Source organism: Rattus norvegicus, chromosome 4, assembly GCF_036323735.1.
Source record: "Rattus norvegicus strain BN/NHsdMcwi chromosome 4, GRCr8, whole genome shotgun sequence".
NCBI classification, from domain to species: Eukaryota; Metazoa; Chordata; class Mammalia; order Rodentia; family Muridae; genus Rattus; species Rattus norvegicus.
The window spans coordinates 33,028,767-33,052,565 of record NC_086022.1 but is presented as its reverse complement, the minus strand read 5'-3'; the positions used below and the strand labels follow the sequence as shown (position 1 = coordinate 33,052,565).

Below are 23,799 nucleotides of genomic sequence, written 5' to 3'. Positions count from 1 at the left end.
TAACATGCCATTGGCAGTGCATGGTTGCTGGGGGAGAGGGACTCATTCTTCATTGAGGAAATGTCCAAAGGTTAGTTTCTCATGCTCTTGGATGGTCTTATAGGTGTGCACATGTGTCTAACTAGAATTATGCAATTACTAAGAAAAAATTCTAAATGGAAAAAAACAGGCATAAAGTTGGATGAGGTAGATATGGGAGAAGTTGAAGGGAGTTGATGGGAAGTAGAAATAGTCATATTTCACTGTAAACATTGAAATCCTCAAAAATAAATAAAACATAAAAAATACTTTTGAGTCATACATAGTATTCAACCAGAATAACTTGTATACTTTAAGTAATTTAGGAGTTTGTGTCACACCTTCTTTAGTGAAAAGAAGCTTAATACTGTTCCAAGTGAATTATGATATCATAAGTTTTAATAGAATATTACATATACTATTATATCAATTCTTATGTTTCTATACACACCCTGTTTCATTTCATTTGTTAATTCAGAAACACTGCAAGTTAGAAATTTAGACTTTAGGGGCTGGGGATTTAGCTCAGTGGTAGAGAGCTTGCCTAGGAAGCGCAAGGCCCTGGGTTCGGTCCCCAGCTCCGAAAAAAAGAACCAAAAAAAAAAAAAAAAGAAATTTAGACTTTAATACAAAAAATACAAAATTTAAGTATTTCCTACCTTAAATGGTAGAAGATACAATAAAGAAAATGATTATTTTTCCAAAGCCCAATTGTAAAACATTTGCTATTATTCATATTTGTAAAGAAATAAGCTTTCTGTCTTAATGAAAGCTTTGAGTATGCAAACTATTCAGACTAATGTTTTATTTTTGAGAGGTATCCTGGATAATCTTGTTCAAGTCTAGATAATAAATCAACAATATTTCATCCTGCTACTTTATTTCAAAAGAAGAAAAATTGTTAATGGTATATCAAGCATTTTTATTAATTTGTAATTAAAAATAGTGAGAAAGAAAGGTGTGTACTGTTTCCTTAATTAAGGAAGAGTTCATTGTCCGATGACAATACTCTATCCAAAGAACAAAGCATTCTGTCTTGAGTCACCTTTAATTACCATTTAGTGACTATGAGTTACTCATTTTCTGGACATGCAACTACTCTTATCTATTAATTATGTATAGCTATTTTATAGATGTAATATAAATATAAAATTATATAAATAACGTGTAAAGATCTGTTTTGGAGAGTGGGGAAATGCAGAATTAATGCAGCTCTAGATAGGTAGATGGGTGTTTTCAAATTCTAAAGTATACTAAGCCTTTGATTCCCAGTACTCAACAAAATAATAATGATAAGCCTGCACAGATAACTCTCTGGGCAAATTGCTGCCTAATAGTTAAAAAGTGTAAGGCATGGGCTGTCGAACTGAAGTATCTTCTTAATCATAAGATACTATTTTATACATATATTTTATAACATTTTAAAAAATTAAACCTGTCACCATATACTTCTCTTAAAAGATGTCTCCTAAAAATTAAAACTACAGTGAAATTATTAATAACTGAATCAAGAGGTAAATTTAAACATAATTTCTAACAGCTATGTGCTCTTAGTACAAAAAGTAGTAAAGCAAGCACAGTAATAAAAGTTTATGATTAGAGAAGAGATTTCGAAGGCAATACAATTCAAGGTACTTTTTCTAGGAATGATGAATTAGAATCATGTGACTTGGAATAAGAATGTTACGCAAGTGTGCGCTGAAAACCTGAAACCTACCTGGTTGCTCTGTCAAGTGCTAGTATCTATCATTTTACTGAGATTCCATCCCAACTGTGTGCTTTGCAATGACATTTGTCATAAATATTATTTGGAGGAATAGAGTTGAAAACACAGTGTGTGTGTGTGTGTGTGTGTGTGTGTGTGTGTGTGTGTGTGTGTGTGTACGTGTGTGCGATTGCATCCATTTGTATGGAGGTCACATGGGCAGCCATTGAATTCCAGGGATCCTTCTGTGTCTGTGTCCACCAGCCCTGACATTTCCAAAGAGTTTTCATAGCTTTTTATTTGGACACTGGAATCTAAACCCAAGTCCTCAAGCGTCCACAGCAGATGCTTTACCAACCACATCAATTCTGTAGTACTGCAAATTAATTTTGAAACTATCAGCAATGTAAATGAGGTAACAAAGCCTTGTGACCAACCTCAGAATTCTCCAGTCTCTTTCTGCCTTTCGTTTCATGCCCGTCCCACGATGGATGGTAAGTTCTGCTTCACGTCACCTTGATGACTTATGTTGAAAAACCTGCCCCATCTCTGAGCTTTGTAATTAAGGGAGGAAACGCATATTGTTGCAAATGTTTTTTTTTAATAGTTTTTGCTTCAAAGTAACACAGGACACTCTGTTAACTCTTCACTACCAGATCCTGGTTCATGGGCTTATATACTTCAAGACAGTAAGGAATGGAGTCTTATCCTGTTCTAGATAGAGGGAGCGGCAACTGTCTATAAGTGATATTCATGATGGAGACATCTTACTAAAAACACTGAACTTCAGTGTGCCCGATGCCTCTCACTATGCAGTCATTGAGTAATGAATATAGATCTGGGGGAATGTCACCAGAAACAAAAGGCTAATGGAATTGTTTTGTTAGTTTGTTGCTAGTTTGAAACACGGTGATCCAAGTGCTTAACAGAAACCACTTCAGGGAAGAAACAGACGTTTATTTCTGCTCATGGATTCTGAGGATTTCAATCATCTTGGAGGGAACTGTGTCTTGCTATTTGTGCTAGGGAAGCAGGGGGAAATTTGTCTTTAGGAGGTGATAAAAAGGAGCCGAATGAGCTGATACAAGGGGCCTGTGTAGAGATAATCTTTAAAACACGCTTCCAAATGACTTAGTTCTTCCAATGAGGACTGGAATTCTGAAAGTTGGACAGGCTGACTGTCCAAGGGAGGGCTACCAGCAGAGGAACACACAACGAATACATCAAAACGTGACAGTGTCTGCTTATACACATAGATTCATAAAAGGTATTATAAAACAAGACTGTAATTGGGAACTCCCCAAATAAAAGAAACCTAGACTTTAAAGCTACATTTAAAAATTATCCACTACTATTTTCAGATAAAAATATCTTCAAAGATTCATTTATTTATTAAGTAATTCTATTTTTAGCTTCAATTTCATTTTACCCCCTATGATAATGAAGTCTGCAGGAACCTCATAGGTAGCAATGAATAGCCTAGTAAGAGCACCAGTGGAAGGGGAAGCCCTTGGTCCTGCCAAGACTGAACCCCCAGTGAACGGAATTTTTGGGGGATGGGCGGCAATGGGGGGAGGATGGGGAGGGAAACACCCATATAGAGGGGGAGGGGGAGGGGCTAGGGGGATGTTGGCCTGGAAACTGGGAAAGGGAATGGCAATCGAAATGTAAATAAGAAATACTCAAGTTAATAAAGATTAAAAAAAAGAAATGTTTTGTTTTGCTTTATTGCAAAACTACCATGGTTTGGGAGAAGAAACTAGAGAAAGGACAAGTTACCCAATTTTATAGAAGATTCAAACTTTGGGCTGAAAGTGTCAAGGACCTAGCTAAAAATCTGAAATGCTTTTTATGGGAGGAGGAGGCAGATTTCGAAGCTACACAAATTGCAGCTTATTGCTTAGAATGTAAGCTCGGTGACATTTATTTTCTGATGTATAAGGAGAATTACCTGTCTAGAAACAATTTTGAGTTAGAAATGCTAAAGATAAACTTTAGTGTTGGCACACATATCTGCAAGCTCTGTTTCTGTAGCCTCTCTCTCTCTCTCTCTCTCTCTCTCTCTCTCTCTCTCTCTCTCTCTCTCTCTCTTTTCTTCTCTAACCTGGCAATGCTTCCCTCCCTACACAAGACACTTTGGAGAACCACTCCTTTGCTCATCGGTGAGACTATTTAACAGATAGCTTTCCCAGGCACAATACTCTTCAGTATTCTCAGATTCCAGAAAGCCACAAGAGAAGCTAAACGAATGTGTAAATCAAATAGCACCTTTAAAAAGAAGCAAACAGGGGACCTATTCTCAGTTCAGTGGTTTGCTGCTGGCATTCGCCTCTATATTTGCTGTATTCTGGCTGCGTGAGAATAGGTCCCCTATTGAAGGAATCAGAGAAAGAACTGGAAGAGCTTGAAGGGACTCGAGACCCCAAAAGTACAACAATGCCAAGCAACCAGAGCTTCCAGGGACTAAGCCACTACCTAAAGACTATACATGGACTGACCCTGGACTCTGACCCCATAGGTAGCAATGAATATCCTAGTAAGAGCACCAGTGGAAGGGGAAGCTCTGGGTCCTGCTAAGACTGAACCCCCAGTGAACTAGTCTATGGGGGGAGGGCGGCAATGGGGGGAGGGTTGGGAGGGGAACACCCATAAGGAAGGGGAGGGGGGAGGGGGATGTTTGCCCGGAAACCGGGAAAGGGAATAACACTCGAAATGTATATAAGAAATACTCAAGTTAATAAAAAAAAATGCTAAAAAAAAAAAAAAAAAAAAAGAAGCAAACAGGCAGGGTCATGAGAGTGAATGCTACCTACCAGGGCAGGTCTTTCCCATGGTTTACTCAGAGAAAGCCTTGTGAGCAGCTGAGATTGTATGAGTGGAGATGATCCAGCCCAAGACGATGCCAGGAAAGGCCCTGCTCCTCATGGTATGTAGGAGGTGGAGTGGTAAGGAGGGAGTCTCTGTGACATGGGACATCCTGGCATCAAACACTCCACCCCCCACCCCCGCCAGGTGCTTATTTGCATTGGAAAAACATCTCCTCTCCTCAGATATGGGGTAACAGTTGTAGGGAGTTTTATTCATGTTAAATAACAACATATAAGAGGCTTTTTGGCAAATTCATTATTAAAGTTTAAAATAATCATTTAAGCTTAACTGCCTGAAACACTTTAAAACAAAAATGAGACAAACAAACAAAATTCTTGACTACAATTACCCTAGAATGTGTGATCTTGCCATGTGTCATCAGCAGTTGAATCATACAAAACAAAACAAAACAAAACAAAAAAACCAAATCTATTTGTATTTGTATAATTTTATGCACAACTTAATTGCATCAACTTTTTTTCCTGAAATAAGTTATTTAACAATGGATTCCTTCTATACAAAATAATAGTCTAGTTTGTTGATCTTAGAGAGTTAGGTCACCAAACTTGTATTATCCACACTGAGATGAACAAATGACTCTTGCTTACAAACATTTCAAGTTTGATGCCCTTCAAAGAGTTAATACTTTTTACATGCTTTGTGGGAGTTATGGAAAATTTGCTCTGAAGAAAAGCAACGACACAGACCATCAAATAAAGATCCACGTAGTATGTGGGATTGAAGAACCACTCATGGCTTTACAGGATACTTGTTTCAAAAAGTGCTATGAAGTGCTGGCCATGACCTCTTGGCTCAACATACATAAAATTCAAGCTTACAGACATCAAGCCACATTAAACATCAGAAGCATTCTGGGCAGTAGCTTCATTTGTAGAGTAGAGCATATCTGAAAGCATGGTTTGAGAGAATTGCTTCATTACTTTGGATCAAAACCCCATAGTCTCCTAATATAATGATAGATTTTAAAAGATACAGGTTAGACTAAATACCAAGATGCCCATCACTGAGGAATGCATTTCAAGTAGCTACAATAATCCAGAATATACAAATAAGAAACAAATAGCCAAAGAGTACTGTTACAGTAAGCGGTTCCCATTTATGATTACCTAGAAAATAGTATTTCAGAGAGCCTTCAAACTTTTAAGTTCATCTGGTATATATAAAATTGGTACGCAAAACATTCTTACATTTAGATTATACATTAGATATATAAAATAATGTATATATGCCTAGGATATGTAAATGCATTAAATGTATCCATTCTGGTATGGCTCTTAGAATAACACAATTCACAAACCACATGAAACTCAAGAAGAAGGAAGACCAAAGTGTGGGTGCTTCAGACCTTCTTAGAAGGAGGAACAAAAATATTCATAGGAGGAAATACAGAGACAAAGTATGAAGCAGACACTGGAGGAAATGCTGTCCAGAGACTGCCTTACCCGGGGGATCCATCTTATATACAGACACCAAACCCAGACAATATTGCAGATGCCAAGAAGTGCATGCTGACAAGAACCTAATGTAGCTGTCTCCTGAGAGGCCCTGCCAGAGCCTGACAAATACGGAGGCAGATGCTGGAAAGCAACCATTGAACTGAGAATGGAGCCCCCAATAGAGGAGTTAGAGAAAGGACTGAAGGAACTGAAGGGGCTCGCAAACCCATAAGAAGAACAACAATATCAACTAACCAGACCCTCCAGAGTTCTCAGGGACTAAACCACCATCCCAAGATAACAAAGGGATGGACCTATGGATGGCTCCATCCGCATATGTAGCAGAGGATAGCCTTGTTGGCCATCAATTCGAGGAGAGACCCTTGGTCGGGTAGAGGCTTGATGTCCCAGTGTAGGGAAATGTCAGGGCAGGGAGGTGGGAGGAGGTGGGTGGGTGAGTGAGGGAGCACCTTCGTAGAAGCAGGAGGGAAGATGCCATAGCAGGTTTCTGGAGGGGAAACCGGGAAAGGGATAACATTTAAAATGTTTTTTAAAATTCAATAAAAGAAAAGATAAGAATAATCTCTGATTTGTACTCCTTAACCTTAGTCGCTTTGCTTTATGGCATTTTCTGGTTCACACCCAGAACACATTTCTGCATTTAAAGAAAAAGGGACATCAATGAAAAACAACTAAGAAAGTTTGTTTCTATCATGTCAGCCTTCCGTGGATCCAGAGACTACTCAATTTCCCTCAAGCTCTTGAAAGTATTTTTACTTCTACCTTTAAACAAACTTTTTTCAAGTTACTATTTTCAAGTTATATTATCAGTGTTAATATAAGCAGATCCTTTGGGCTCCAAGAAATGAGAGCGGCAACTGCCTAAGAGGACTCCAGTTATTCCTACGTGTTCATCCAAAGCCTAAAAGATCGCAGACTTCCTTCTGTCTCTTCTAGGCACAGAGATACATGACAGTATGTAGGATTTGTGACTCTGAGTCTTTGTGAAGTTTCAAAGTCCATTCCAAATCTTCTAAGAAAGACATAGCTTTTGTAGGCTTTAATATCTAAATGCTGCAAATCAGTATCAGGTATGTATGGGTGATCAGAATATTAAAAGATACTGTATTCTTCAATTATTCAAGAGAAAGCAACTTATTTTCTGCAGAAGATTATTACATCTAGGAACACCTCAGCTTTCAAATATGGTTTATAATTAAAGCAAAAAGCATGACTGAGTGATGGCTTGAGTGTCTGCACAGAACAACCCATCCTGGAATGTCTGTGGTTACCAAAAGGCCAACCTCCATTTTACTATGAAGACCTTCATGTACCCTGCCAACTATGACCTGACTTTTCTATATTATTTCTCAACTGAAAAACAATTCATTGTTTTTCAAAACTACATATGATGGCTTTCCTGACTGAAGCATAAAACAATGACTATATATTTGTTCTGTATATTACAAGGTCACTTCAGTTATTTTAGAGGCCAGAATTAGGGAAGGAAATTAAAATATCTATATTTTCACCCTCAAAAAGATAATTATTATTACTAGCCTGGTACAGTTTGCTTTAGTTTTTAAAATTAATTTCTAAAAGAATTCTAACTTATCTAAATATCACACAGGCAGCTTCCTTATATTTTTCATACAATTCTCCTTCATGTGAATACAGTGTATAACCATGGTACAATTACAAAACAAAAGCTCTAATCTTGGTGTAATGCCATTGATTCAACAACAGTTTTTCTTCGCTTAGATTCTTCAAGGTTTTCTACCATATTCTGTTCTGTCCGTGATCCTCTTCAGGAGCTAATGCTGTTCTGGTGTCATGGTCTCCTCTGATGAAAAGTGAGTTCTTGGAGGAGTATTGACAGGCAACTTGATATAACTTTCACTATTTTAGTGATATTTGGTATTTTATCAATGTTTTGGTACCCTGCCATTTTGACTGTCACTTTGTATATGGGTTATATCCTCAGGACATCATACTAGCAAGTACACAATGTCAATACATCCAGTTATTGCTTATATTATCCTACAATACTTTCCAAGTGGAGGGTATCAAGTCTCTCTCTACTCCAAAATCCTTGTTACTGATTTTTGTAAATAATAAATATGTTAGGAGAGGCACTTTCCAAACCAATTCACATTTTATGCAAACTTTTACCCACTAATTTTAGTGTTCATCAGTCAATCTTGAGTGAAATATTTTTTACTAGACTTTTCTAATGGTGCAAAATAGTCAACTTTTATTTACCAATGGGAATCTTGTTCTAAAAGATAGTCATCTCCTTTGGTTATCCTTAGATGGGCCTCTAACATTTTAAAAGTGGATTAATATGCTGATTAATCTTGATTCTTAACTTGGTACGATTTAGAAAGGACTAAAAAGAACACCTAGGAAATTGTTTTCTTATGGTCAGCACACAAAAGCCAATCTAACTTGTCATCCAAAGGGTCAGATTTCATCCTAAACTGGAATTAGAACTTGTCAACACTGTCCATATGGTAGTGCTGTTTTAGTCATGGAAGAAAGATACAAGATTGTGGACTTCATGGAGTTTTACATACACTGGTTCCAGAGATCAGCTGAAAACACTCATTCGATTAAGAACATATGAAATACTACCTCCGATATTCAGGGTGGGCCTTCCTGAATCAATTGGTAGCCAAGACAATCCCCTACAGACATACGTGATGTAGATATTTCTTCACTGCAATTATCTTGTCCATTAATTATTGGTTGTGACAAATTGCCACTATAACTATCAAATCTTGGTTCCTTGCAATGCTGTTTCATTATATATTAAAGTATATAACTTGCTTTCGATTATATAGGGACTCACATTGGAGATTTTCCCTGTAGTTTCAGAAGGAACCTGGACTTTGGTTTTTATATTTGTGTTGGAATTATTGAAGAGTACAGGGCTCTTAAAGTTGGATTGAATGCTTTTTACAGTATGGAATGGCCATGAGCCTATGAAGACAAAGTGATATTTTGGGTCTCAAGCTGAGAAAGATTAATGTTGTATTCTAGATTAAATTAACTGAGATGAAAGAAACCTAGCCAAATGCTGGTAGTTCCATTCCACAGTCAGGAGTCCTGAACTGAGCATAAAGAAAGAAGCAAGATGAGTATAAACATTCTTTATTCTCTCTTTCTTGACTGAAGACAAAATGTTTCAACTGCCTCAAGCACCTACCATCTTGTCTCTCCTGCAATGATGAACTGTGTCCTCAAACTGTTAGCCAAAGCAAACGCTTTACTCTCATGTCTGTTAGCTTGGTCAGGTATTTTGACACAGCAATTAGAGTGTAACCAACCAATACAGCCAAAGAATCCTTTTTATACTCCAATATTTATTTAATTTTATTATGTTATGTGGAAATTGGTTTCATTCTTTGGACAATAATTTTGCCCATCTTTCTTTATCTTATTAATTATGACCCTTACAGGCCTATCTCCTGAAATAGTTTGCCCACTAGCTTCCCTGTGTTCTAGGTTTTTGCCCTGAGATATTTTTTTGTTTGGTTTCCTGTGTTTTTGTTTTGTTTTAAATCATGTTGCTTTCTGAAAAATGTTCGGCAAAAATAGCATAGATTTTCTTCACCTTGCTTATTTTTTTTGTCCCAGCTTTGAACTTAATTATCCTTCCAAGAGACCCTGGCATCGTTCGTTAGAATGGCCCTACAAATCAAGATCTAAACGGCGATTCTGGTTTTTGTTTTCAGAGTGTCACTGCTGAAAACTCCACACAGCCAATAGACCCTGAGATCATCTGCGTGGGTATTTGCCCATATGTACTTCCCTAAATCTCTGTCCCCCCTCAGTTCACAGAGACACTTGTAATCCTAGTACACTGATACAGGCTTTGTTATGTCCATGTCTCTTCCCAAATTTGTATTTTTTTTATATTTCAGACACTGAGAAAACTGGATGTCTTAGTCACCCAGTGTGCAAAGAAAATTGTTGCTCAAACATGAATCATTCCTCTGTGAAAAACATATTTATTTTGTAAGATGCATCATTTGTAATTTGTCTCTATTCAGAGTACTGTTTTCCAAAGTAGGTTAGGCTAGATATTTTCCTTTTATACCTCCTACAGTGTTGTATTATTCATTTATAATAACTATATTCATTTTCTACAATTTTCACTCCATTAGAACTTTTTAAGGTAAATTACATAATGCACAAATGACTCTTTTAAAAGTAGAACTCCAAAGCTTTTGACAAATTCGCAGTTTGTGTCCATCACCGCGGTGATAGAACAGGACACACGTGTACCCTTCACATCCATCCTCGATAAAAAGCTGAGGGTCTCCCTAAAGCAGTCTCACTAAAACATAAACAATAGAAACAATAAAGTTTTATTTAAAAAAAATCTCTGTTCAGCTTTACTTGCTTTTCTGCTGCCTGAATACAGAGTTCCCAAGCAGATGCCTATAATGGGGAATCCTGCAAAAATGTCCCATCTCTTCATGGTTTTGCTACTGAATTCTTCATGAATAAGAGTCAAGAAGCTTTATAAAACAGGGTTTTATCTGTGTATTAAACTTTTCACTCCTTTGAACACTTGTTAAGACATTTAAAGTAATTAACACTGAAAATGCATTTTAATAAACCTCTTTTGTATAGTTTGTTTCTCATGGACAGGTTCTGCTGTGGTGGGGGTAGAGTTCTACTTTAGAGATAGCTCCCTAAACAACCATAGACATAGAAGAGGTCAGAATCACCAGCTAGGACTGTGGGAATGAGCAATGGAAAGGAACCTAGAAGGACTATCTTCTCTGCAGACCTGCTTAGGGATGCATGATTAAGCAGACTATGGCATTTTTTTTAAAAAAGATGTCTACAATCATTCCTGTATTGGGGATGATTTTTAAACTCACAAGTGGAGTATTGGTACCAGTGGCATCCATGGCTGCACATGTCCTGGGGATTTTGATCTATTAATTACACCTCAGAGAGCTGTATAGCCAAATACTTATTGGTTCTTGGAATCTAAAGGAAATAATGAGAGATTTTCTTGATAAGCCTTGATTCTGGAGTTAAATCTCTGGTTTTAAAAGTTTGAAAAGTCTAATGAATTTAGCTTATTTAAAACTTTGAAGCATAAACAAGTTGGAAACAATATAACTTCTTTTCTCAAGGCAGTAGTGAATGTCCTACCTCTAGAATACATAGTCTTCTTCACAATGTTGTTAAGGTTAGACTGTAGAGAAAGGAATAAGAATGATGATGTCATCTCTTGGTCCTAGAGAATGAACGTATTAAAGATGCTTAAAGGAGGCTAGATATATTCAATTTTGGCTTCACACAGAGATTCCTTTTTAATTGCTTATTTTATTTATTTACATTTCAAATGTTGTCATCTTTCCCAGTCTTCCCTCCACAAACCCTCCATCCCATCCATCTCCTCTTTGCCTCTAAGAGGTGTTCTCCCACCTACCCACCCACTCCCACCTCACCCCTTTAGCGTCCCCCTACACTGGGACATCGAACCTTCACAGGACCAAGGACCTCCCCTCCCATTGATGCCAGATAAGGCCATCCTCTGCTATATATGTAGCTGGAGCCATAGACCCATCTATGTATACTCTTTGGTTGGTGGTTTAGTCCTGGGGTCCGGTTAGTGGATATTGTTGTTCTTCCTGTGGGATTGCAATCCTCTTCAGCTCCTTCAGTCCTTCCCCCAACTCTTCCATTGGGTTCCCCGAGCTCAGTCCAATGGTTGGCTATGAGTACATGCCTTTGTCTGAGCCTCTCCGAGGGCAACCATGCTAGGTTCCTGTCTGTGAGCAATTTTTGGCATCAGCAATAGTGTCAGGGTTTCATGTCTGCATATTGGGATGGATCCCAAGGTGGAAAGGTCTCTGAATGGCCTTTCCTCAGTCTCTGCTCCATTCGTTGTCCCTGCACTTCCTTTAGACAGGAACAATATGGGTTAAAATGGCCACATCCCGCTACAGGGGCCTTGCCCATCTGCTGGAGGGGGTCTCTACAGGTTTTGTTCCACTTACACTAATAGGAAAGGGCTTTCTACATCTCTGGAAGTTCTTTTCTCAGGCAGTCATCAAAGATAGAAGATAGAGGTATGTAGAAATGGAATAGAAAGAGCTAATATTGAATGAATCAGTCTCAATTGACCAACCTTTCATAATTACCCATTAAATGGTATTTAAAAAGTCGCTTAATATCTCTGCGTCTCTATTCTCCATCTAGAAAGCCACGCATTTCTCACAGGCTGTACTTAGGACCAAATGAAAAAGTTTGCATAAAAATGCTTGCCACAAGGCTGACAGGAGCCGGATGTAGAACTCTCCTGAGCGACACAGCCAGAATACAGCAAATACATAGGCGAATGCCAGCAGCAAACCACTGAACTGAGAATGGGACCCCGGTTGAAGGAATCAGAGAAAGGACTGGAAGAGCTTGAAGAGGCTCGAGACCCCATATGAACAACAATGCCAACCAACCAGAGCTTCCAGGGACTAAGCCACTACCCAAAGACTATACATGGACTGACCCTGGGCTCCAACCTCATAGGTAGCATTGAATATCCTAGTAAGAGCACCAGTGGAAGGGGAAGCCCTTGGTCCTGCCAAGACTGAACCCCCAGTGAACGTGATTATTGGGGGGAGGGTGATAGTGGGAGGAGGATGGGGAGGAGAAGCCCATATAGAAGGGGAGGGGGAAAGGTTAGGGGAATGTTGGCCCAGAAACCGGGAAGGGGAATAATAATCAAAATGTAAATAAGAAATACTCAAGTTAATAAAGATAAAAAATGAAAAAAAATGCTTGCCACATAGTAGTTTTCAATATATGCTAATTGACTCAGATAATAACCATGGTCCAAAATTTTGCATTTCAGTCAACATCAGCAGTAGCATTTTACATGTTATTGGTTTCATTGCCTGCCTACATAGGCATTGTTGGAGATGCTACAACATTCCCAATGGACAGCATTTGGTACCTCAGAGCTAACTTTCCTCAAGTCTCACTCATGAGCGGAATGGCATGAAGCTTTTGCAGAAGAATCTTACAAATTATTTAGTGAAGACAGTCATTCTTTGGGTAAGAAGAATTGCAATGAAAGCTTAATGCTGCCTAAGAAGACATAGGCTATGAAACCTCTGGAGAAAATTTCCTTCAGAGTACTTTTCTATTTCTATCCCAGTTACCATTTATTTAAGGCCAGCTACTGGGAAGAGTAACAGAATATCAGCACGATTCATTTACTAAAGCATTTATCAGCTCCTTTGGAGGCAGCTTATTTCAAGAACTGTTTCAAAAATAATTAAAACTTTCTTAGTCAAGTCTCGTTAGCAATAAATCTGTATCACTAATAAAATCTTACATTTCTTGCCTTTGACTACATGATGATAGCTTGGTAGCTTATTACCTAGACAGACACACGTTGAGGTGTGAAAAATGAGCTTTATTAATAATTTCTCTGGGACCATCAGTGAGACAATTCAGAGAGAGAATGGTTTGCTTGTCTGATCATTGATCTCTAAGGGAGTTCATCCCAAGGGACTGGGCAACAAAGCTAGGCTGTTTAGATTCAGCGAAAGGCTTACGGTTACTCTATTCTTCCTAAATTGCAAGAGTTTCGTGTGATCCCTGTTTTAGTCCTGACATTATTCCAAGAAGATATCTCTATCTCTTAATTACCCTCAAGAGTCAAAACAGGAATAGATTCCTGCTTTGGTGGCCTTGGCCTTGGCTTATGCTTTTTAATGTAACACAGACAACATGGTAATTTTGTGGTTATTAGATTTGAATCTCATTTTATGTTATCCCTTCAACCAAAAGGGAACTCACTATTTTCTGCAAAGTCTGTGATTTAGAGACATGTCTAGGCATCCAAATGAAAATGTGATCTACACAATGGAAGAATCTAAGGAAGGGCTTTGCATAGCATTTTTGTTTGGGGTTCTTGGCAGCTTCAGTGGTAGATATGTGCTATACTGGGTTTATCAGTTAGATGCACTTGGGCTCACCTTGTTGTGGTTCAGGGGGAGTTGTCTTAATATTGTGAGTATTATCTGTCAGATAATTGATCTATAACATAAGTGTCTTCAATAATTGTGATTATAATTAACTTGCAGTTGTATAGTGATCTGGTAACACAATTTCCATCTTGCAGACAGTAGGGAAGGTCTATTAATGCTCTCATTATTTTTCTAAGCTCTCTATGTTCATCTGACAATTTACCACATAGATTTATCTTTTAGTTAGTATATTGGTGGAGAGACTAAAAGATTTAAATCAAATTAACAAGTTGGATATGTGCTAAACAAAATGCTATACAATAAACAAGTGTCTTCCTGTTGTGTTTGTAAACAGACAAGATATGTTCTTTATATGGTTCATTCATTTTATATGCAAACAGTATATAAAGCTTATCCTGTTAACAACTACTGTGACGGTTAGGTTTTCAAGTACGTAGGACTTGTGACCTATCTCATGAGGCCATGTGAGTTTTTACTATTTAGAATAATATAACAGTGAGGATTATGATGATCTTACAAATGTGTGCTACAAATGCTCAGGGTTCACTTAAGAAAATAATAAATTCAAAAAATTGTTTTGAAGTCTAATCATGTAAAAGGTTTAAAAGCTGTGTTTATTTTTCCCCAGAGGTAACAGAGGTGGAACAAAGTACACCAGGCAAAGAGGTTCAATTTGTTTCTGCATTCATTAGCTTCTATACATGTCCACATCTTGTCCAGGAGGAGGTGATTATGGGACTACCTGGGATGCTTGCTAACTGCATTTTTAAGGAGCAGCCTGCTATCTGGTAGTATTTACTTCTTTCTTTCTATCATTCAGAGGTCTTTGTGAGTGTTCTTTCCTAACTCTGCCTGCTTTCTTTCACAAATGTTACTTCAGACAAAATCTTACATCATTTTAATACAGCACCCCTGGACAATGCAATTTTTGTACAACTGGTTGATTATGAATTCACAGATTAATTTACAAAGAGTCACTTACTGAAATTCTTAATAGAGACTTATTCTCTGTGAAGACCCCCAAGACAAATAAAGCAAGTAGAAATACACAAAATTCCTAAATATTTAGATAATTGTTACTTATCTCAATGTGGTTTTAGATTATTCGTATATTAACTTTTCTGCACTTCAGTGTTTATGAGTACAGGTAAATTCAGAGAGGCTGACTAGAGAATTTGAAAAAAACAGAAATAAAACCATCATAATAAGAACTCATGGACAGATTTTTAAATATAAAAATTAAACTTGTAGATAGTTACAATAGCTACAAATCTAAACACCAAAGTCTGCTGCATGAGATTTCAGAGGGCTGTGAACTGAAGAGAACTGGAAATACTAACATGAAATTAATGTATTCCTGGCCTATTTAGGATCTACGATTTAAGTTTCTTATGCTTTCCCAAAAAAATTGTAAGGGATATTTGACATTTTTTTTCATTCAGATTGCAAAAGCCAGAATCTATGTATCCTTCTTATCGCATATAGCATGTTCTGCAACACACAGATTCATTGCAGATTATTGTAAAGCAAGGAATAGTCCCTAGGGAAAGAAGGATGTCTTCAGAGTGTGAAGCCCTTCCAAGAACTGTTCAGGGTTAGAATCCACTGTTACCTGTTCATACAGCCCTCCTCCAGTAACTGTGAACAAACTTTTATGATCTTAAGAGCTGAACAATGGTCAAGCAACTGGTGTTCAGTCTTCTTGGAGTGGAGCATAGCATGGTTCTAATGACAGGGGCGCCTTTCTGGCTCTATTTTCTCCCTACCCTAAAAAAGATGGAGGAACATGAAGGCTCCCTATGTAATATGATAGGGAGCAGAAACAAAAGACCTCCTTAACATTAGTTTTCTTTGTTTAGTTATCTCATCATGTTCTCTGAAATTTCACATGCATACTTTTACACTCTCCAAGACCACTCATTCTGCTCCGAAATCATATTAGGCTTGTAGGTTTTATTAATTGTTTCATATGCGTGTCTTCCTTCTCCCGTTCTTACATTTTAAGTTACTAAAGGAAGCCAGAAGACGATAGGGAAAGAAGGTGGGCAGAGTTCCAGAGAGAAATGGGTGCAAATTTTGGTTTTACAACACACTCCCTGTACTACCTTGATTCAATTACTAACCCTTCTGAGTCTAGATAGTCTTGTGTGTAGAATGTTCCTAACTCTGAAGATTATTAAGATGCATAAACACAAATATCCCTTCAAAATATCTACTGAGCTGTGCTTCAGACAAGCTGACATCCATATTTCCCTACAAAAGGCATTCACTCTATCTTTTAAAATCAGCAAGATTTTCTGAGCCTTAAAGAGAATATTACATGACAATGAATATTCTCCGTTCTACCATGGCCAATTGTGTCTAAACAGGAAATATACTTGGGTGCATTGGTTTGAAAGATTTGTATTCTTACCTGATAAATTAAATGTGGTTTGTTTTTCAGATTAGGAAGATTTCTGCAAAGTTGTGGTAATGCATCTGCAGTCGTTCCTACATAAACACAAATGAAAGGTTATTAGGAAATTGTATTTGGTCGGTTGTATTTACTATTATTTTTAGATTCCATGAATTACCAAGAGTAATTACATTAAATTCAAAGTCAGTGTGGTGAAAGTAAAATGGGGGAAGTGAGCTCATAACGAAAGTGAAATGTCCATGAATAGAACGTGCTCATTTTCATGCTGCAGAAATAGAAAGATCAAATGGACAGTCGTTTCAATGTCTCTAGGAAAGCGAACAATACAGTTAACGTCTTCTAGTCAGTTTGTGTCAAAAGAGTTTCTGTCAGAATTCAAGTTGGTAGTGCTTCTCTCGGGCAAAGAAACTCTCTGTGACAATGGTTAATTTTAATTCAGCTTTTCAAAACAAGCTGTGATAACCACGAAGGTGCCGCAAATGAAATTTGTGTGCATTATTTATTCTGGTTGCTTTTGTAACAAAATCTGCAGAAGGGAATGTATTAAGCTTAAAAACACAAATAAACAAAACAAGAATAAAAACAAAAAACCCTCACTGGTTCATTAACTCTGAATAGCACTGTTACTTTTCTCCAATGCAAGATAATTAATTAGAAATTATTTAAGTAAGATAACAGAAATTTGAGGGTTTAGTGATCTATTTTAACAAAGCCCAATTTTTTAACTATTTCCTTGAAATATTCAACTTCACATTTTGTGCCTTTCATTTTTAGAATGGTTTCTATGAATGTCCAACAATATAGTGTCATAAAATTATCTCAGAAATAAAGTAATATAGAAGTGCATATAGTAAGCATTTCCAGTAGTGTTATTAGAATATATAATAATAAAAATAATATAAAATAAATTGTCAACTACTGCACATACACATGCCCATCAACTCATTTGCTATTAGAGAAAAATGTTCCAGTCTGTGAAAAAAGCCTGATGGAATATGGAACATGGAAATAAAAGAAATTCCTAAGGCACTATGAAGATTATATTCTAGAGTCACTGTACGGATTGGAGACACTGATGTAAAAGTAGCTTGCAGAGCCATATGACTGATTCTTATTACTAGGAAGAATACTGTGTGAGGTTCTCCTGCTGTAGTGTGATGGCTCTGAGTGGGAAGTTATTTCCCACTGAGTAGCACTTCCTGATTTATTATACATTACTGATTTATTAAAGCTGTATTACCATTTTAAGTGAATACTGAAATGGGACCATGAGAGATATGTCAGTTAGAGGACTTTTGAATACAATAAAAACCAAGCAAATGAAAAAATCACAATGCCAAATGGACCAATTGTAACCCAAAGTCCAGAACAGAGAAATGCTAAATTTGGTTGACTCACTGGTAGACTGATGTCACCAAGGGCCAAATGTTATTTTGTTGTTTGGGTTTGTTTTCAATATTGCCAAAGTGCCAAGATCTTAGATTTATAGCTTTCATATCTATATAAGACTGAGGTTCCCTAAAGAAGGTTGCACCAACAAATCCTGAGACTATCCAAAGGGATGAAGGGACCAGCACTTGTCTCATTGAACTGCAAGTCATACAAGGTTGCTTCCTTGAATGTGGGAGATAAAAAAAGTGACAACAGAAAAAAAATATTTAAAGATTAAATGTCAGTAATCAGAGTTGCCTCTGGAAAATGCACTGTTGTATCATTAGACTTCACTGCAGCTTTGGTTCTGAACACAAAACATATGCTCTTCATCCTGAGCATGTCCACACCCCACAGAGTACCAACAAACATTACTGAAGCACCTTGACTCAGATCAAAGGCCGTTTTTGTCATTTTAGAAACTGTAGCCTTTACTGTATGTCATCTTCTTGTCTTATAGTTGCATAATGAGTAAATCACAGAAACAGATGTTTGATATTTTTCTGCCATCATTCCTTAGCATGTATTTCTAAAACAAGCATCGGAAAGGGAACAGTCTGACAACATCAAGATGTTATCCAGCAGGTGAAGAGATGCTAAGGCTCCTGAAAGCAATGTGGATTCACAACGGAACAGTTAAAGAGCAGCCATTTTGAAATCCTGAAGTTCAGCAGAAATAGTTTTCACTGTGAAGTAAAATTTACATTCATAAGATACAAATTACCATCTCTCAGTTCATCTTCCTTCAGAGTTTTACATTTCGAACTTACATGAAGATTCTAAATTTTCACTACATAGGAAAGAAAAGTACATGATGGAGAGTTGAGGGGCATCTCATTCTCTCTGTCCTTTACTATCTTTTCAATGAGTTCTCCATAGCAAAGGAGAACCTTTGCACAGATTAGAATCATTTCCAGGATTTGATTTACCTGGATTCAGACTTTCTTGGCAGCATGAGTAAGTTCTCAAGCCAAGATTGCCTTCTTTGGCTGTTCTAACTGTGGTTACTCTTTTAAAGCAGATTGATTTTGTTTATCACAGGGATGTGTTCATTCATTAATAGCTTGGAAAGCTAGGGGAGCAGATGCAGTCCACTCTCTAAGTGCAGGGAATAAGAGTTGACAGGGCCTATGAAGAACTTAAAAGTGATAGTAAAACAAAGTAAAGAATGGTCTTGTTTTAATATCGCACCTATCAAAGTTTTAAAACAATGTTGACAGAGAAACTATAAAAATATTTTATTAGTCTATCTTCCAAAATGTATGGGTTACCACTGATTTTCAGTACTATATTTTAAGTTTCAAAATAACTCATCTCCTTTTTTAGTATGGAATAGAGTTTATTCAGGCTATCAGTGGGAGAGTTTAGAGGGTAGTAGGGGCAGACAGAGAGAAAGAGAGAAGTAAAGAAATAGAAGAGTAGAGTAGAGGCCTGCCATTAGCACATGAAGAGAAGTGGGTAAGGGAATTGGGAGAGAGGGGACAAAAGGGGAAGAGGGGAAGAGCAAGAGAGCAAGAGAGAAGCAAGAGCCAAAGTAACTCATTTTAATATTTACCCCTTAAAAAACACTATACTTGACACATTAAATTCAGAGAGCATGTAGTTAAATATGTAGTCATAGACATTTGACCCAGGAATATATTTATGAAGGTTGTTAGGTAAGAGATTGTATCTGTCCAGCCCATTATTCCTGTGATAATTATTATACATAAATATTTCTTTACTGTGTGTAACATATAAAATGATGAGTAGATAATATATCTATATTATATATCATTATAAAAATGAAGAAGTAGAACTTGAGTGAGTTTAAGTCTGTCAATACAAAAACCACTTGAATGCTTATTTTGGGAAAACAGCATGCATAAAATGATAAATACTAGTTCTTATCCACATTTATTCTAAGGAACTAGTTTATAATAAACATTTATCATTACTAACATTAGATTCTTACTCCTCAATACTTTAAAAATCACTGAAGATCCCACAAATATTACGCTTCAAATCTATGATTCACCGAAGTACATAGAACAACATGTAGGCTTCAGCAAACCAGAAATAAAGTACCAGAAGTGAGAGTAGTTGGAGAATGACCACAAGTCACAGGTAATCAGCCATGATGTCTTACTCCTTCAACGTGTTCTTACCTGGACTGGCTGCTTTTATAATTCCCACTTTGGTTGAGAAGATTAAAAGTCTTTCATAAGATTTCAGAGACCCAAAGGAAGTAACTTGCTACTAAAAACAATCACATTCTGCTGCCTTTCCTTTACCATAGAGAAGAGCTTTTAAGTTAAAGTTTGTATATGTGTTGAATGGTGGTGGTGATGGTGGTGATGGTGGTGGTGGTGGTGGTGGTGATGGTGGTGGTGGTGGTGGTGATGGTGGTGGTGGTGGTGGTGGTGGTGATGGTGGTGGTGGTGGTGGTGGTGGTGATGGTGGCGGTGGTGATGGTGGTGGTGCTGGTGGTGGTGGTGATGGTGGTGGTGGTGCTGGTGGTGGTGGTGGTGGTGCTGGTGGTGGTGGTGGTGGTGATGGTGGTGATGGTGGTGGTGGTGGTGGTGGTGCTGGTGGTGGTGGTGATGGTGGTGGTGGTGGTGGTGATGGTGGTGGTGGTGGTGGTAGTGGTGATGGTGGTGGTGGTGGTGGTGATGGTGGTGGTGGTGGTGGTGGTGATGGTGGTGGTGGTGGTGATGGTGGTGGTGGTGGTGGTGGTGATGGTGGTGGTGGTGGTGGTGGTGGTGGTGGTGATGGTGGTGGTGGTGGTGGTGGTGGTGCTGGTGGTGGTGGTGATGGTGGTGGTGGTGGTGGTGCTGGTGGTGCTGGTGGTGGTGGTGGTGCTGGTGGTGGTGATGGTGGTGATGGTGATGGTGGTGGTGGTGGTGGTGGTGGTGATGGTGGTGGTGGTGGTGGTGGTGGTGGTGGTGATGGTGGTGATGGTGGTGGTGGTGGTGATGGTGGTGATGGTGGTGGTGGTGATGGTGGTGGTGGTGGTGGTGGTGGTGGTGATGGTGGTGGTGGTGGTGGTGGTGCTGGTGGTGGTGCTGGTGGTGGTGATGGTGGTGGTGGTGGTGCTGGTGGTGGTGGTGGTGGTGGTGATGGTGGTGGTGGTGGTGGTGCTGGTGGTGGTGGTGCTGGTGGTGATGGTGATGGTGGTGGTGGTGGTGGTGGTGGTGGTGGTGGTGGTGGTGGTTTGTGTGAAGGTGTGTGAAGATGTGGTAGCCAGAAGTCAATGCTGGGTTTCTTTTTTACTCTTGTTCCATCTTGTTTTTTGAGGAAGGATCTCTTGTTGAGATTGGTCCATGCTGGTTTTGTGAAATGAATTGTTAAGCTCTGGGGATGTTTCAGTGCAAGACTAACGTATACTGTCACACCTTACAACTCAGGTTCTTGTGTTAGGATAGTGCACACTTTAGTGACAAGGTTATCTGCCCAACTCCTTAAATCAAACTCTTAGTTTAAAACAACAAAAAAGGTTTTCAGGGAGTTGTACAATAAAAGATCAATTTAGTTGTTCATTTCACAAAGTTTCCTAAAGTCTACAGACATTAAATCCATAAATGTGGCTTGTTTTGGGCCTACCTAACTCTTAGTGGAGGAAACAAGAACTATGTGCAGAGATAGGGAAGATGAAGGAATGCTGGTAGTGGTGAGTGCTGTGAAGGAAACTTTTCAGATATTTAGGAAATTCATCTTCTGTCATCTCATACTTGCTATTGACATTATGTATGTCAATATCACTGATTTCTTTTCCTTGAAGGAACTGGCTCCTTTGACTAATTAGAGATGAACATATCAACACTGGCTAGAAAAAAATCATAGCCAAGTGGACTTGAAAATAGGTTGAACTTAGTATCTTTCTGTTACCACATCAAGTCAACTACAGAGGATTTTCCTCTTGAATACCAAGCTTAATGTACACAGATATTTATTTTCCACTTTCCCTACAGTGGTGAAGTTGTTAAAGAACAAGTTTTAATCTGAGATATTTATTAATAGATTAAATATTCTCTGGGGTAAACTGTGGGGATTCCATTAACATATTTTGAACTTTCATGTAGCTGAGGTTTGATTTTTTTATAAATAAGTGTTTAATTTATCATTAAAATATGAAAGTTTTCAATACCATATGTTAAAACATAACATTTTTGAGGTACTTACTTTGGTACATGAGTATTCCCAGATTTCATTTATCAATGTGCAAAGAATTGCACATTGTCTGACACATCCTATTACATCTCAAGTACATTAGCTTGGATTCATCTTTGTTTTACAAAGCTGTCATTTTGTGGTCATAATGGGTACTCATGGCTCAACTCTTTCTTCAGACTGTGATAAACTTTAAAGGTAATAAAAATAAGAACCAAGAGTTTTCTAGAAATCTGGTTGAGTTTTCATAAATCCCCTTCTATGTGTGAATGTGTGTGTGTGTGTGTGTGTGTGTGTCTGCATGTGTGTGTCTGTGTGTGTGCATGGTTTTGGTGATAATCCTTCAGTCAAATTTATTAAAAGTATATTAAAAGTATACTTCTGTGCAAAATCTAAAGGCTCAATAATAACATTGAATATGACACTGGTAGCATATAATCTGTGAATGAAAAGCTTAAGAGATTGTTCACTAGACATTAGGTCTGTGTGGAATTGCCTCTAAATGGGATGAGACATAGTCTGGGGATTCTTAGTGTCTGCCTCAGAAGTAGACTCCACCTGATTGCATAACACAATGACCTCCAAGTCTCATATTTTGAACCAAGAAACTTGTTCTTACCCAATGAGACAGGCACTGGCATATTATTTATCTTTTGCCCACTGTTTCTGAGATAATCAGTCAACTTAAGGGGAAATTTCGGTTTACACTGATTGATGGTTCCAGTGATTACTTGACTTCATTGCTTTGGGTCATCTGGTAAGGCAGAACACAATGACAGAAACACTTGGGAAGGACAGCACCCTCTCAGACCAATGGGGAACAGTGATGGGGTGAAGAACTCTGAGTGGGGGAAGACCATTAAAGGGGGCAATATTTGAAATGTAAATAAATAAAATGATTTAATTAAAAAAAGAAAGCTCCTTATGTCATGGTGACAAAGCAATAAAAAGACAGGAAAGGGGATATTAAAGTATTTATTTTTGGGATAATATCCACTTATCAGTGAGTGTATACCATATGTGTGCTTTTGTGATTGGGTTACCTCACTCAGGATGAGATTTTCTAGTTCCATCCATTTGCCTAAGAATTTCATGAAGTCATTGTTTTTGATAGCTGAGTAGTGTACTCCATTGTATAGATGTACCACATTTTCTGTATCCATTCCTCTGTTGAAGGGCATCTGGGTTCTTTCCAACTTCTGACTATCATAAATAAGGCTGCTATGAACATAGTGGACCATGTGTTCTTGTTATACATTGGAGCATCTTTTGGGTATATGCCCAGGAGAGGTATAGCTGGGTCCTCAGGTAGCACAGTGTCCAATTTTCTGAGGAACCTCCAGACTGATTTCCAGAGTGGTTGTACCAACTTGTAATCCCACCAACCATGTAGGAGTGTTCCTCTTTATCCACATCCTTGCCAGCATCTGTTGTCACCTGAGTTTTTTATCTTAGCCTTTCTGACTAAGGTGGAATCTCAGGGTTGTTTTGATTTACATTTCCATGAAGACTAATGATGTTGAGCATTTCTTTAGGTGTTTCTCGGCATTCGATATTCCTCAGCTGAGAATTCTTTTTTTTTTAAGCTCTGTACCCCATTCCCCATTTTTAAACAGGGTTATTTGATCCTCTGGAGTCTACCTCCTTGAGTTCTTTGTACATATTGGATATTAGCCCTCTATCAGATGTAGGATTGGTAAAGAACTTTTCCCAATCTGTTGGTTGCTGTTTTAC

General features: G+C 38.0%; 1 long non-coding RNA gene across 4 annotated transcripts in view; it reads right to left on the bottom strand.

The window, feature by feature from the left end:
* The window catches only part of LOC108350669 (uncharacterized), a 53,224-nt gene that overhangs the window by 15,197 nt on the left and 14,228 nt on the right, over positions 1–23,799 (bottom strand). For all 4 annotated transcript variants that reach the window (XR_010066091.1, XR_010066092.1, XR_010066090.1 and 1 more), the window contains one exon: positions 16,483–16,559. This is a non-coding gene — a long non-coding RNA (uncharacterized LOC108350669). The remainder of the gene's footprint in view (positions 1–16,482; positions 16,560–23,799) is intronic.